This window comes from Suncus etruscus, chromosome 3 (genome assembly GCF_024139225.1).
Source record: "Suncus etruscus isolate mSunEtr1 chromosome 3, mSunEtr1.pri.cur, whole genome shotgun sequence".
NCBI lineage: Eukaryota > Metazoa > Chordata > Mammalia > Eulipotyphla > Soricidae > Suncus > Suncus etruscus.
The window spans coordinates 22,378,301-22,390,114 of NC_064850.1; positions in this window are offsets into that span (position 1 = coordinate 22,378,301).

Genomic DNA, 11,814 nt, shown 5'->3' on the forward strand with positions numbered 1-11,814 from the left:
TGCAGTAATTTCCCCAAGGCATGGACTGGGAGACTGTTTGATTATGATGTGTGCTTGACGGGTCATTTTCCTGGAAACACTACAAATCATTCTATTCTGTGTCTTGTAGTGAGTGTTTAACATATACAATACAGTATTTTCCTAATAGCCTTCTGAAAAAGATGCCAGTATTATAACTGTTTTTTGAAGTCAGGAAAAAAAATGAGGTACAGAGAGGTTATATAAGTTGCCAAAGGTTAGATAGCTGGTATAAGGCAGTGTCAGAATTTTTTATTATGTCATTTATGTCCAGAATTAATTGTTTTAATCAGTTTTCTATAATTTAATACACAACTTTCTAGGAAATAGTCACATAACCCATGAGGTGTGAGGGAAGTATTCGTGGTTTATCCCTTGCTTTCATGCCTTTTCTATTACAAAAGTCTCCCACCTTATTTTATAAAACAATTATCTATCTTCTAGTTGAGATTTTGCCAAATAATGTTTGTTCTATCACCTGATTCATGAAGGGCTGCTTTTCAGTCGAGATTCAAGTAAACTTTTTCCAGAGAAGACCTATCTGACCATCTAGTTTGAAATGGCTCTGCCCCCTCCCATAGCTACTTTTCCACCATACTCTATAGTTTTGTTTTTTTATAGCAGCCAATTCTTTAAAAGTAACTTGGTTGTTTATATGCTCTATTTTTTCTATCCTTCATTACTACTAGACTATAAAGTAGATAATGTATGTGTATTGTTTACAGCTCTATCCCTTCTAGTTGTAACATTATATGCTCAATAAATGATACACATTTGAGATTAATTTGGGGACTAGAGAGGCAATATAATAGGTAGGGAACATGTATTATATATGGCCAATCAGAATTAGATTCCCCAGCATCATATATGGTCCCCCAAATACCACCAGGAGTGATTCCAGAGCCAGAAAGAAGCCCTGAGCAGCACCAGGCATGGCCTGAAACTCTGTGTGTGTGTGTATATATACAAAAATTTGGCTAAATCATAAAGAAAAATCTAGAGGAGAAAATATGATTAAATTATCATTAGAAAGAAAGACTTTTTTAAAAGGATACATGTTATATATGTGTGGAGATGAGCTACTTCATTTTTGGGCCACATTTGGCCATGCTCAAGGTCAGTTGTATGCAAAACAAGTTCTATACTAACACTCTGAACTCAATATATGAACTACTTGTAATCAACAAGTTTACTTTGGAGACAAAGTAAGAGATTTTGGTAGTTGAATTTAAGCTAACTTGTTAGCTTACATTGTATATTGACATAAAGGAAAATAAGATGTGGTCTTGGGGTGTAATAGAACCTGACCTATGAGCTTGCCATCTACTTTAATTAAATTTTTTTTGAGCCAAACCTGGTGGTGCTCAGGGATTACTCTTGGCTCTGCCCTCAGAAATTGCTCTGGCAGGCTTGGGAGCCATATAGGATGCCAGGGATCAAACCCAGGTCTGCTCTGGGTCAGTCACATACAAATCAAAAGCCCTACCACTTTGCTATCTCCCCGGCTCCCTTTAATTTACTTTTCTATGAAGTAAAAAAAATCATTTTTACACCTCAGATGGTTTCTTTAACTGTATTTTTCATCCCCAGAAAAACTCTTAAGTAATGCCAAGAGTTAATGGGATCATTGGTTTTCCAAGTGACTTGTATATATTACATGAATTAGAAACTAAATTGGAGAAAAGGTCAAGGGGACATGCAATAGAAAAGTAGGAATTGGTATTTTAAAACCCAGAATGTGAGGCTATTGATATAATTGGCTTCTTCAGATAATCTGTGCACATGTTGTTGATTTTTCTAGACTTGTAGATAATTTAATTTCCCATCTGGGGGCATTGATAGTGTCTACTCATTCATTAACCAGAGGCTACAGAGTAGAGAAAGAGTTGAACCAGTTAATTCAGAGTTTGGAAGCAGATGCATCAGAGCATTTGGTGGGGGAAGAGGTTGATTCTCTAGTCCCCATAGTTACATGCCAGATTTTCATATTTTGAGATTTTCTTAGTCAACAATTGCCTAAAATCTATTTTCATCACCAGTGTATATAGGGCATTAATCACTGAAATGTGCTTCTCACTGTTACTCCTTACATCGTACTCTGGTTTGCTTCCAGATAAGCCCTCAGTGCAAAACTGCTGGTTGTTGACATCTGCATTTGCCATAAACCTGATGGAGAGCAAAGAATGACAAGCATGAGTAGGATTTCTCAGAGGGCTGCAGACTTGGAGAGAAACCCCTTAGAGGAGAACTACTTTTTGGAAGGGGGGCAAATAAAGCGGTGACTAAAATTAATCTATATTGGGCCAGGAGGGATAGCACAGCGGTAGGGCATTTGCCTTGCAAGTGGTCAGCACAGGAAAAACCACAGTTCAATTTCCAGTATCCCATATGGTCCCCCAGCCTGCCAGAGAGTGATTTCTGAGTGCAGAGTCAAGAGCAACCCCTGAGTGTCACTGGGTGTGACACAAAAACCAATCAATCAATAAATAAAGTTTTAAAATTAAAAAATTAATATATATTAACAGAAATTAAGACTTGGGGTGGCCCTTTTCAAGTGGTACATTCGAAGTTACTAAGAGTGTGTGAAGAAAGTGGAAGAGTAGAGGCATATAAATCAGAAAGCCTTTGGTTTAAATTACTTCCCCAAACTCAATTTCTAAGCTTTATATGATTCTTTAATGTGTTAAATGAAATACTACATATGAAATGATTATCTAGCACAGAATAGATGCTAGACAAACATAAAATAATCATTATAGGTTTCATAAGTGCCCAAACCTTTTTATGCTATTTCTCATTTTTCTTAGTCTTTGAGCCACACATGGTGGTGCTCAGGGATTACTCCAGTCTCTGCATTCAGGATTTACTCCTGGTGGTGTTCACAAGACCATAGGGGATGCCAGGAATTGAATCCAGACTGGATGCATGCAAGGAAAACAACCTACCTGCTGTACCATCACTCTGGCCATTCTCATTATACTTTTTGAGAATGTTTAAGCACTCTGTCTGACCTCATAGGTGCGCTCACTGCCCTCCTGCAGTGCAGATCTTTCTAGTGAGAAGAGAAGCAGCAATCATCTTTAGAAATATTTCTTAGTCATCTACAACTATCACACACTGTGTTCCCAGCCTCTATATACTTCATAGAAAGAAAGGGAGTATACTTTTTGGAAGAAGGGCAAATGTGCTTAAAATAATGGTGTCTCTGAATAAGAGAGCCATCTTATGGTGGACAGGTTAGAGGAAAGGGAGCTCTTTTATTCAATAAACCTTGCTGCATAATTTTAGCTCAAGCTGTGGGTTTTGGTAAAACCCTCAGTTGAGTGGGGTCTTGGGCACTGGAAAGGAAGTATAAGTAGAATGTTAAATGTATGAAACCTCTTGAACTTCTGGATTGATTAGATGAAGATGGAGTGGATGAAGCATGCAGAAAGGGAAGAAAAAAAGGGAAACACAAGGAAGTTACAGGGAGAGTGGCTCAAGCAGTGGGTTAGGAATCTGAGCACAGTGCTGGGGGCGGCTGAGCGGCTGAGTGGTATCAGGAAAGCAGATGGTGATCCTTGAGAAGGAGGGATGCAGATGGTAGTAGTGATGAGGAGGCTCCATGGAGTGAAGAACAGTCTTAGTTTGGCCGGTCCAGGAGGGGAGAGGCTGGAACAAAAATCTGCACCCGGGGGGAGCTCTGTGACTCATTGCCTCCACCCATACCCCACCCCCGTGTGGCAACTGATGGATAAAGGAAGGAAAGAAGACAGTGGGAGTTTATCCAGCTCTCAGGTTGGGTCTTAGAAGTTGACTTCAGATTTCACACATCCAGGGAGTCCTAGGGAAGAAAGTGTCCTTGCTCTTTGATCAAGGACAGGGCATGGTACCCTACTCCTTTAGGTTAACTTTCTATAGCCTTGTTGACTTTGAACTAGTAGTCATGGGTTTATTTTTTATTAAAGTATTTTAAACTACTTAAAATACTTACAAGCTCCTCATCCTATGATTCTAGACTCTAGAGGCCAGCACAGGCTCATTAGTGTCACTTTTAGAATTGCATGTGAATGGGAACTTCAAGAAATAATGATTAATTTCTGGTACACACCAGTGGTAAAGATCGATTTCAACCCATTACTGCATAAATATTGGAGTTTTCCAATGAAGAGAGAGGTTGCTTTGTAAGATAGTGAGCAGTTGCAATTAATTAATAATATATTAAATGATGGCATTTGGGGGCTTTTGTAGAAAAGATTCCTACCCTATCCTCACATTTAAGAAACATGATGTACTTTTCTGCAGAATGGTTGAACATGTGATTTAAATGACAAATGGTGAATCCTAACATGTATTTCTTAGAGCATGATAATTTAAAAAAATCAATAGGTTTCCTGTGGTAGAAAGATTTTGTGATAAAAATTAACTTTGGAAAACTGAATCTCAAAATGTTCAGCTAGACTTCCCAGAGACTTAAATATATTAATGTGCATATGAATTTCTGATTACATTTGGAAAGAGTCTTTTTTTTCTGAGGGAATCTGATAGTGACAGTAACATACCAAATATACTTTGAAATCTTGCTTTAAGAAATTGTCTTTGGGGTTGAAGCAGTAGCACAGTGGGTAGGGAGTATGCCTTGCACATGTCCAATCTGAGTTTGATTCCCAACATCCTATATGATACCCCAAGCTTGCCTGGAATGATTTCTGAGCACAGAGCCAAAAGTAACCCCCGAGTGCGACATTGTATGGCCTAAAATAAGCAAAAACAAACAAACAAAAAAAAAGAATTTGTCATTGTGCCTAGGAAGAAGGTACCCTTCCCCCCATTTTCTGTCATTTCTGGCTAGGTCTTGCAGAGAAGCTAATTTGGGGGTTAAAGTTCTAGGGGGCACTGTCAGACTGGATGAGGTGGTTGGACCTCATTGAGCTAGTGAGTAAAAATGAAGCCTGTATTGGGTTTCAGTTCTGTCACAAGTCAAATGAGAAATAATTGAAGTGATTCTTTTAGGATTAAGGTACCATGGAAGCCTCATGGAATTTGGATTTTAGTCACTAGACATCTTGTAGGGGTGTGAATACTGATTCATCATTTTTGCTGGTGTAAGAATGTGGACTGGGCTTCTGCACTGCATGTTGCTAGGTAATGTTGGAGCTCCTGGAACCACACATAGGGTTGTGCAGGTTCAGGACTCTCCCTATTATCCCTATTAAAACATTTTCATATGAAGCTTCATACAAGCTTTCCAGTACTGCCTTCTAGAGATCTTGTCAGTGTTTACAAAAGGTATTATTCAGGTAGTAAAGGAAACAAGGGATCTTCCCAGTGTCCCTGTGGTCCCTCCAAAGGGAATCCCTTTTCCTCTTCCCTACCCCCCAACTGCCTACAACTCCCCCAGTCAATTCAGTTATTTTTTGTTTGCTTTAGAATCATTTCAGACATATTTTTAACTGAGCCCTGTTCAAAAAGCTGTTAGCATTTGGCAATCGTTCCATCTTCAGCTTGAATCCCGGGGAGGGTGTTTCTTTCCCTCCCCGCCCCCCAGTAGACAAAAGTATATGATTTAAAAATAGTGCTAGTGCGTGGGTCAGAGAGAATTGTTGCTGGAGATAGGGATGCTCAGGATTCTACAAAATCATCACTGCTGGTGTTGCCTTTCTTGTTTGTCTCTGAGATGGAGCCTACTTTACTGGAGGAAGGGAAAGAGGAGGGAGAAAGAGAAAGAAAGAGAAGTAAAATCATTTGAGTAAAATCAAAGCCCCATAAACAAAAGCAACAGGAATGCTAACAAGTTTACATATTTCCTACCCATAATTCTGAGGTATTTCAGAACCAGCACATGACCACCACTATAATTAAAAGCCTCTGGAATTTGTGGCCGTGGATATATATATTTTTGTTTAATGAATAGAACATAGTCTTTGTCTGGTGGCACATTACTTTCTCCCTTACAATGCAATAAATTGGGTTCCTGTCATAGTAGAGAAGGTGGAAATTGAGGTATGTAGTACTTCAGTAATATCCCAAGCTTGGATGTGATTAAGCTGGACTCTAGCCCTACAGTCTTGAACTAGAGTTTATGCTCTTTCCCTTGAATTCTGCTGCTTCTTTCAGAGAATGGGCCCTTAATTCTTGGCGCTCAACCAAAGAGTGGCTGTGTCTGCCCAGTTTGCTCTTACCTTTCTAGTGGGAGGAATGAAGCTTAAAACAGTTCCGAATTTTCATCCTAAGTGGAGAAATGGTGATTTTTGAAAGCAGCCATGAGATATTAATAAGTAGCTCTCTGTCATTCAAGCCTTGAAATCCATTAAACTCTCCAAATATACCTGGACCATGTTAAAATTTGATCCCCAAGCAGGAAATTCTAGCATTTCTCTGAAAATGATCAGTGTGGGAGGAAGTAGTTTTATTCTCAGATATTTTTCTTGCTACATTTGTGTATGTGTGTTTGTGTTTGTGTGTGTGTGTATGTGTATGTATTAATTTGCTGTCATTATTACTCTGGCCATAATTCTCACTTTTGGGAGCTCAAGGAAAGGAATCCAGGCTTATAGCACCCAGAATACTATTCCTCATTCTCTCTTTCTCTCTTGAATCTCCTGAGCCTGGAGTCAAGAAATTGAACTGAGAGTAAGTTTCTCCAAACTGGTAGAAGGCTTCTGAATTCATGGAGAGAACTGAGTTCCTATTGATGGAAAACTTCTGAAATTAGTTTATAGAAACTAAGCAAGAAGGTCAATTTGGGTAGAGAGCTGCCCAAAGTGGGACTTGGAAGTTGGAGACTTCTGACTTTTCCAAGAACTAAACTTTTCCATTGCTTCCTGGGATAGGAGATTGATACCCTGATTAAGAGATGCCTATAATTAAAAAAAAAGTCATTAGGAGGCTCTTCTTTGAGTTCAGAATGTTCAGAGTGCATTTGGGATTTACCCATTCAACTGCCTAAAAACCTCACATTTCACCTGTTCTTCCACTTGCAGCAGAACTCAGCTCTTTGGTTTGCAGAACTGAAGGACTCCTGCAGCGCATTCCTTGCAACTGTTCTCATGTGAGAACAGGGTTGTTGTCCTGTGATATTACAGGCATTCCTGTTTTTGTTCAAGTCTTCTCCCTGAGGATTCCAGGCCCCTCTTGTGATTCTGTCTGCCCAACACAGTGTGTGTGTGTGTAATACTACTAATTAATAATCAGTCATTTACTAATAACACTGGAAACATCATCACATGGGCAACAGAAAGACAAATGAACTCCAGAAGGCCAGCAAGTCAGCCATGCTATTGGAGGAGAAAAGATCAGAAGGCATATTTGCAAGCAGGTCTGAATCATTAGAGACTGAATGTGAAGCTTGCTGAGGAATAAATCACGTGGGAACCTGAGACTTCATCTCAAAAGAATTGGTGCCCAGAGATTAGTAGATCTCTCAAATGCCCAGTTTCTAGTGATTCAGTCTTGGCTTGAGAAATCTCTTCTATTTCCAGCTTGGCTAAGGTAGAACAGTGGAAACTCAAAAGGGAACAGCATGTATACCCATTTAGTAGATGTAGGATCTTAGGTCATTGACCACAATTGTTTTAAAAATATTATGCAAAGAATCAATGAGCAAAGAAGTTATGTATTGAAGCTAAAACTTTTTTGGCAGAAGCAATTCCTAAAATTCACATTCAAATATCATTTGGGCAGCAGGAATATGTTGTATATTTCTCGGTAAACCCCAGTTTATAAGCATAGTCTAAATGATAAATATTCAGTTGCATATGTTTTAACAAATAGCACAGTCAAGATGAAATGAGATAATGAATTAGTGCATGCTGAATGATTCCATTACTTTCTGGAAGGTGGCAATAATGCCATTGATCAAGTTTGAGAGTTGACCTAATCTGATAGGGTAAAATCAGATCATTATTGTCAGCTTTCAGTATAATTGGTTGTTGCCTATGATAGCTCAAGCATTTATTTATTTATTTGGTTTTGGGCTATACCTGGCATTGCACAGGGGTTATTCTTAGTAGTGTTCAGGGAACATGTAGTGCCAGGATTGAATCTGGGGATCCATATACAAAGCATGTGCTCTAGCCCTTCAGATATTAATCATGATAGCTAATGCTATACATTGTAGATTTTTCCTAGTTAAGTAATTTATTGACCTTTACTATGACCATCAAAGGAAATACATTGAGGATGTGATTATCATTCCCATTTTTTAGATAATTACACTGAAACTTGAGATCTCTGTAAACTAGCTGTCCCAAAATTCATGACCAGCAAATAGTGTAACTGAAATTCGATCAGATATTCTCTTTGCCCAGTCTTGGTATGTTAATCACGATGCTTCCTAATAATGGACCTGCAGGATAACTTATAACATTACTGTAATGGTCATCATGATTTTAATTTGCTTTCCCCCAAAAGAACATCATTTGACAATACATCTTTTTGAAAGGCAAAACTATTGTTCCTGTTCCAAACACAAGCACCTGGAAAGTCTGAGAAAAACTGAAGTAGTTATTGATTGATATTCTCCTACTGAACTGAATGAAGATAGCAAGCTCACAACTGAGAGAGGAAAATGGGTTCATAAGAAAACTTCCTACCCTCGAATAGCTAAAGCACTCCTAGGGAAAAGGAAAATGGGAGGCATTACTTTCCCCAACTTTAAACTGTACTACAAAGCAATAGTTATCAAAACAGCATGGTATTGGAATAAAGACAGACCCTCAGATCAGTGGAATATGCTTGAGTTCTCAGACAATGTTCCCCAGACATACAATCACCTAATTTTTGACAAAGGAGCAAGAAATTCTAAGTGGAGCAGAGAAAACCTCTTCAACAAGTGGTGCTGGCAGAACTGGTTAGCCACTTGCAAAAAAGCGAACATAGATGCCCCAGTTTACGAAGGTAAAATCCAAATGGATTAAAGACCTTGATATCAGACCTGATACCATAAGGTATATAGAACAACACGTAGGTAAAACACTCCATGACATTGAGACTAAAGGCATTTTCAAGGAGGAAACTGCACTTTCCAAACAAGTGAAAGCTGAGATCAACAGATGGGACTATATTAAGCTGAGAAGCTTCTGCACCTCAAAAGAAATAGTGCCCAGGATACAAGAGCCACCCACCATGTGGGAGAAACTATTCACCCAATACCCATCAGATAAAGGGCTAATATCCAAAATATACAGGGCACTGACAGAACTTTACAAGAAAAAGTATCTAATCCTATCAAAAAATGGGGAGAAGAAATGAACAGACACTTTGATTAAAAAAAGAAATACAAATGGCCAAAAGGCACATAAAAAATGCTCCTCATCACTGATCATCAGGGAGATGCAAATCAAAACAACGATGAGATACCATCTCACACCACAGAGATTGGCACACATCACAAAGAATGAGAACAATCAGTGCTGGCAAGGATGTGGAGAGAAAGAAACTCTTGTCCACTGCTGGTGGGAATGCCGTCTAGTCCAACCTCTATGGAAAATGATATGGAGATTCCTCCAAAATCTGGAAATTGAGCTCCCATTCGACCGAGCTATTCCACTCCTAGGGATATACCCTAGGAACACAAGAATACAATACAAAAACCCCTTCCTTACACCTATATTTATTGCAGCACTATTCACAATAGCCAGGCTCTGGAAACAGCCAACATGCCCTTCAACAGACGAATGGCTAAAGAAACTGGTACATATACACAATGGAATATTATGCAGCCATCAGGAGAGATGAAGTCATAAAATTTTCCTATACATGGATGTACATGGAATCTATCATGCTGAGTGAAATAAGTCAGAGGGAGAGAGAGACACAGAATAGTCTCACTCATCTATGGGTTTTAATAAAAATAAAAATCAGTTTTGCAAAAATCCTGAAACAATGAGAGGAGGGCTGGAACTTCCAGCTCACTTCATGAAGCTCACCACAAAGAGTGGTGAGTGCAGTTATAGAAATAACTACACTGAAAACTACCATAATCATGCGAATGAATGAGAGAACTGGAAAGCCTGTCTAGAGTACACGTAGGGGTGGGGTTGGATAGAGGGAGATTTGGGACATTGGTGGTGGGACTGTTGCACTGGTGAAGGAGGGGTGTTCTTTACATGACTGAAACCTAATCACAATCATATTTGTAACCAAGATGTTTAAATAAAGAAAAAATATTAAAAATAAATAAATAAATAAATAATGTGAAATTTCCCCCCCCCCCAAAAAAAAAAAACTTCCTAGCTCAATGGCCTTTGATTGTGGCTCTCTAGACCCTAGAAGAGCTGTGAGTAGCCAATAGCCAGCTTCCAAGGTTTTGGGATGTTCCTTTGATTCCTTCCACTGCTGACATGGCACTATCATTCACAAATGCCTGGTTTTTCATGTGTTTGCATTACACATTTGTAGCCAGACCTGTCTTTGATGTTGTCTTTTTTTTTTTTTTTTTGCTATTTTGTACGATTCACTCATAAATCTGGCATTATGGCAGGATCACTAATCATGAACTGAGTGAGTGGTAGTTAGCTAGAGTGATGTGGAAGAATGGAATAAAATGAGCCCAGAGATTTCTGATAAAAGGCAGACTAAAAGGGTACAATGAAGTAATTGAGAGATAAATAACACTTAAGAAGCCCAAGAAACTTCTCATGGAAATAAAATAATAATAGCAAGTATATTCAAAATATTCAAGGTAAAATAGGCTCCAAATCAAAAGGATGAAAAACAAGTAAATGATAGTCATTACCATGGTCCTGGAATAAGCTAAAATATTTCACTTTTAAGAAAGTGAAATGATGAAATAAAAAAAAATGTTAACCATAGGGGGCAGTCCAAAGTTAATAATACCACAAAGGGGCAAAGTCAGACCTTTTGTAAGGTACTAAGCGCTTTGGTAACTACTTCTGTGGGGTGGTGTTCTGCATACATTCCATCCCTTAATTCTTCAAGAATCCAATCAAGTTAATACAGGGATTATTTCACTATGAAATGAAGCTCTTGAGACTAAGAAAGAGCATGGAAATTATTTAGACCACATGAACTTAAGGTGACTAAATTGGAATTGGGGCTCGAAGTATATTCTAATCTCTAATTTGTCCTGCAAACTTCTAGTGAAAATTGGAGGGGGGGCTCCAATGTCCTTTCAAGGTAGATGCTTGCAAGAGAAGTCTAACAGTAGTGGACAAGTTCAGGGTAGTGAGTTATTCAGACTCTTCTTTCTTTGCATCTACTGGGCCCTTATGTGCCTTTTAGCTGCACCCAATAGTGTTCTGGATTCTCCCCACATACTATTAAATCATGGTAGTTCCCTTGTAGGAATCTAGGAGCTCCAGTGAGTCCAGTCACAGGACGCTGTAGTCACTGACCTTTTCTTTCACATTCTGAGAACAAATAAGTTGCACTGGTTTTAAAGAAGTCTTTAAACATAGGTCAAATAGAAGACATTTTATGCCTAAGGCAGTCCAGTAAAGATAGGTGAAAGGTGTCAGGTATGAATCTAACTCATTCTGGCTTGGTTTCTTGTGTGCATATTATGTGCTGAATGCCAAGGAAGTGTCGAAGATGGGGAACTCCAAAATCATGAAATTATGAACTGAAAAGTCAAAGATCAAAACAGAGGAGTGATCTTAGTCCAGGCCCAAATGACATGTTGGTCCTCTACCAATCGGTCTTCTACCAATGCAGAGATGTTTAGTACAGTAGGTAGGGTGTTTGTCTTGCGTAGATCCAACCTGAGTTCAATCTGTGATGCAGGTCCAAATATGTTCTCCCAAGCACCATCAAGAGTAATCCCTGAGTGCAGAGCCAGGAGTAAGATCCAACTAC